Here is a 5,467-nt window from a genome sequence, read left to right as displayed (position 1 = left end):
CTTAAATGTGATGGCTGTTATATATAATGGGCGCGGTCATTTTGTACCATCCCAATGAATATGCCCTCTGGCGAGCTTGTGGTTACATAATACCTAACGTGACACGTCAGGAATTAGTCTTCAAACTGAAGAAACAAAACATACCTGATTTTTGCGGATGCATCGCAATGTTCTGTAATAATAGCCATCCCAGTTAGCCGGCAACAAGTATATATTATTTTTCAATACAAAATAAACCACCATTGTCAAAGTGTTGAAATAACTGTATTATGTTTTGTACATAAATTAACCCACGTACTGAATTAATAATCAGAGTGTTTTCTTGGTTACGGTAATTGGTTTTTTCTTTCTGTGGCCTGTACCTGTGGTTCCTGATTGGCAGGTGTATATTTAGACGGTCCCCAGACACTGTGTCTAGACACACTAAAAAGACGTGCCTCTTTTAGTAAGATCACAATGAATTGTTTGATAGCCGTGCGGACACCCCTCAAATTGTAATGGACATTATCAGCCGTCCTGCTTTATTACTGTAAGTAATTCTGTAAAACCCTTTATTAAATAGACTTTTCCATCTAAAATCACAAAACTGACCAATTATGTAGTCCCAAAGAAAAGAAAATTATCACTTGGGTATCGAATGTACCGAGTATGCATCTTTCCAACGCATAAGGCTCTTATTTGAGTTTACCCTCCCTTTAAAGGTAGAGTAAACTGAAATAAGAGATTTATGTGTTGGAAAGATGCATACCCGGACCACCAACACATACTGACACTTTAACAAATGAAAAACAAGTAATTTTAGAGTTAATAAAAAAACATGATTATTCATGCTAACTGGGGGCAGCCATTTTGTTTCGTTTTTGTGACGTCCAGTGGTATAGCTTGGGGCGAAGTGACGTCAGCTCCGTCCATCTGCTATATGCACAGTGTAAACAAACGCTCTAATTTACGACAAGGCGCTTCGCTTTCATCAACCTGACTTGTAAAACAACATAAATGACTTGATAGTATAATAAACTATTTAAATAAATATATTTCAATTTACATCAATAGAACGAAATGGATAGTATTAAGCCTATTGGTATGCTATGTTCGAGCAAAAACGACCACTCACGATACCCAAGTGATAATTTTCTTTTCTTTGGGACTACGTCAGTTTTGTGATTTTAGATGGGAAAATCTACTTAATCAAGGGTTTTACAAAATTACTTACAGCAATAAAGCAAGACGGCTGGTCGATTACGATTAGAGGGATGTCCGTGCGGTTAACACAATACCCTGTGATCTTAATAAAAGAGGCACATCTTTTTAGTGTGTCTAGACACAGTGTCTGGGGACCGTCTAAATATACACCTACCAATCAGGAACTGCAGGTACAGGCCACGGAAAGAAAAGACCAATTAACCATGAAAACACTCCGATTATTATTTCAGTGCGTGGGTTAATTTATGTACAAACCATAATACAGTTATTTCAACACTTTGACAATGGTGGTTTATTTTGTATTAAACGTAATATATAATTGTTGCTGGCTTACTGGGTGACTATTATTACAGAATATTGCGATGCATCCACAAAAATCAGGTATGTTTTTTTTCTACAGTTCGAAGACTAATTCCTGACGTGACACGTTGGGTATTACATAACGACCAGCTCGCCAGAGGGCGTATTCACTGGGATGGTACAAAATGGCTGCGCCCATTATATATAATAGCCATTACATTTAACCGTTTTATTAATTAACTATACGATTATACTTGTTGATATTAAGCAATAATGTGAATTATATATCGTTGAATATTTGGATAAAGTTACAACAGAATGAAAGAAGAGTCTGTGATGTTAAAAGCGGAAAATATTTTTTAACAATAGACTAGAACTCGAATTAATAACCGCTACTTCTCAGATGCACATACATTTTTAAAAATATAAAAAATGCATTTTGTGGTATTAGAAACACCAGGATCAACAGAAACACTTCGGGCTTACAGAAATGGATAATCTAAACAATAAAATATAAGCAATGTTTGATTTCAGTGATCATAAATGGCTCTAATAGTGAAAAATATGCTGTAGTGTTTAAAAACTATGGTCTGTCCCTTTAACTGACATTCAATGCCACAGTACTGACATTCAGTACAACATCACATTACTGTAGTTTGTACAGGCCTAGCTAATCTAGTAGAAAATAAATGTGTCCCCTTATTTCTTTTCATCAGAATAATTCAGTTAGCCAAATTGAAGACAAGAGAGTGGGAGAATTTGCAACTGTTTAGCTGGACATTACTAAAACATGGCGATGAGACTATGTTTAGTTACAAGTACTAAGACAAACAACAGTATCTGTTAATGGTAGAAATGGAAGAAATGATAACACTAATAAGCTGTGTTTGTAATTTTCATTAGTAAACAATGTTAAATACTAGGTAAGCTCATCAAGGTTGCAACCGTAACACCTATTAATATTTTTTAAACTCACAAATAATTTCACTTCTTTTAGTAAAGCAATATTTAAGTAAATAAAATAAAACTCTGTAAAATGTAGAATAAACACACCTGGTTACATATTGACTAAAATATTTTAGTTAATAAAACTGTCAAATATTTACAATTTTATATTAGCACCAATAATGTACATGATTAAAGGGACATTCTTGAGTTTGCTGCATTGTAAGATGTTTTCAACTAATAAAATATCTCTACGATTAAACTTACATATTAAATATATTTTCTTGCTTAGAATATCAGTGTATATTCAATGTGTTTCTGGTCATCTTAATATTTGCAAGAAGCCCAAACTGGATTTTGCCTCAAATAATTTTGTACCTACGTACGAAAAAAATATATTTTAGGAAATAAAATGATATTTAACCTAGTACAAATATTAGAATGATCAAAACCACGTTTAATATACAGCCACTAATATTTTATGCAGAAACATTATATTTGATAGTAATTACAATCGTTAAAAAGTCTCTGTTAGTCGATAACATCTTAAAAAGTGCAGCAAACTCAGGAATGTCCCTTTAAGAAATTGCAAATGGAAAAACACTCTTCAAACTTATACCGATAAACACCACAGATAGATTTCATTAGTCAATCCCCTCCTTCCAAATGCTGTTTTGGATTTGTTCAGGATGTGGAATAATAAAGTATTATGGGAATGAAAACTGTACAATACATTATAATGAATCCATGTATGGCCTACTTTGGCAGCATGGTGCAAACTGCACATTCTATAAACACTTTTAAGTATTGAACATGTTCATGATTGATCTACTCTATGTTCCTCCATTGGATTACAGGAGTTTTGTTTGTTTATGGCTTTTTTTTTCTTCCATTTTTCGGGGGGGGGGGGGGGGGGGTATTTTAAACATTGAATTCACCATTTTGAAGATTTCTTTTTCATCTTTTTTCTTTATAGCACTTGACAATATTCTTGACTATTTGATTTGTTAATTTTTTATATGATTCTATGAACATAAGGAGACTGTAAATGGGTGGGTGAGTGGGGGGGGGGGGGGGGGGGGGGGGGGGCTAAGAGGTCCACCAAATCTAGTATTCATATCAAATATAGCCAGAACATCACAAAACCAGAATACATGGGCGTACATAGGATTTTGAAAAGGGGGGTTCCAAAATAGATTGCAGAGATATTGGGCATATATACTTAACTCCAAAAGAAACGCGAAAATTTTAAAATATTAAAAAACCCACATTTGAATAAACTATGTACAAATCGATTAAGTTGACCAATAGCCATCTTGTCAGCGTATCCAATTCCACATAACGCATGAAAAAAACGAGTACAGTGTGACGTCACGCACGTGCTGAAATTGACGACCAAAATCGATCTGGAATGCAAAACGGGTGGATCATGAAAGATGCGAATTGCACGTGAAACACTACCAGGCCTGGGTATAAAAGAAACGCCAGACAGCAATGTTCAACTCATTTTACGAGTAGCGATACAACGATGCCACGACTTAACGCTGATTCCAGACATAGAGCTTTGGGGAATTTGGAGGCCGGAATGGATGCCAGGCAGGTTGCACGTGCTTTCGGTGTCCATGTCTCGACAATCTACCGTCTCATAGACCGATTTCTACAGAACAACAACGTCGTCGACCGTCCACGTAGCGGCCGTCCCAGAGTGACGTCACAGCGCCAGGACCGTTACATCGTCCGAACTCACATGCGTGATCGGTTCGTACCAGCCACCACAACAGCCCGGCAGACAGTGGGAACCCACAACCGCCCCGTTTCCTACACCACGGTACGACGTCGTCTGATCGCCATCCATCTGAACTGTCGTCGACCGTACATTGGACAACGTCTCACACAGCGACACCGCCTTGCACGACACAACTGGGCTGTTCTGCATCGACAGTGGCGGAACCGACAGTGGCAGAACATCGTCTTCTCCGACGAAAGCCGCTACTGCTTAGATAGGGCCGACGGTCGTATGAGGGTGTGGAGGCGTCGAGGTGAGCGCTTCACAGATGCGTGTGTTATGGAGAGGGACCGTTGGGGAGGGCCTTCCGTCATGCTGTGGGGTGCCATATCCTGGGGACGTCGTGTACAACCTGTCATCTTCGACAACAACGGCCGAGGACGCGGCAGGGGCGTCACAGCACAGCGCTACATCGACGAAGTGCTCACGCCTGTGGTGGTGCCTTTTTTCGCGGGTCACCGTCAGATGGTTTACCAGCACGACAACGTCAGGCCACACACGGCACGGGCCACCCAGGCATTCCTGGCACAGCACAACATCATCACAATGGACTGGCCAGCTTTAAGCCCGGATCTGAACCCCATCGAGCACTTGTGGGACGAGGTTCAGCGCATGATGAACCAACGCCCTGCTCCCGTGGTGACACAGCAGCAGCTCCGCCAGGCCGTCGTGGACACCTACAACAACGTGCCCAGGGCCTTCATCAGGAACCTCTTCCTCTCCATGGGTAGGAGGTGTGCGGCGGTCATGGCCAGCAATGGCGGACACACCCGCTATTAGTTGACATGTTTGAGTGGCATGTGACGCCATTGAAGAAGCGCCATGGCCTTGACATTTCAAATGACAATGCGACCTCGATTTTTAACATGTCAATAACATGAAATCTCATCTTTACGAATTGTTTAAGTTTTTCATAGAAACGATTATTTTAAGAACTTTGGGACGTATTTCAATGAGTGCACTCAAAACCTCCAATCTACGTATTCGCGTTTCTTTTGGAGTTAAGTATATTTCTATGTTGAGTTTTGAAAAGGGGGGTTCCAAAATAGATTGCAGAGATATTGGGCATATATTTCTATGTTGAGTAAATATAATAATGTCAGATATCAATGTCAGATATATTAAATTATAAAAAAAGCGATTTCAGGGAGGGGGTTCGGTCGAACCCATCGACCCCCCCCCCCCCCCCCCATGTACGCCCATGGAATATGTGCATCACGTGGCTTAAATGTT

The sequence above is a fragment of the Gigantopelta aegis genome, chromosome 8, assembly GCF_016097555.1.
Source record: "Gigantopelta aegis isolate Gae_Host chromosome 8, Gae_host_genome, whole genome shotgun sequence".
Taxonomy (NCBI): Eukaryota; Metazoa; Mollusca; class Gastropoda; order Neomphalida; family Peltospiridae; genus Gigantopelta; species Gigantopelta aegis.
The sequence above is the reverse complement of the archived record's forward strand: the minus strand, read 5'-3'. Positions refer to the sequence as shown.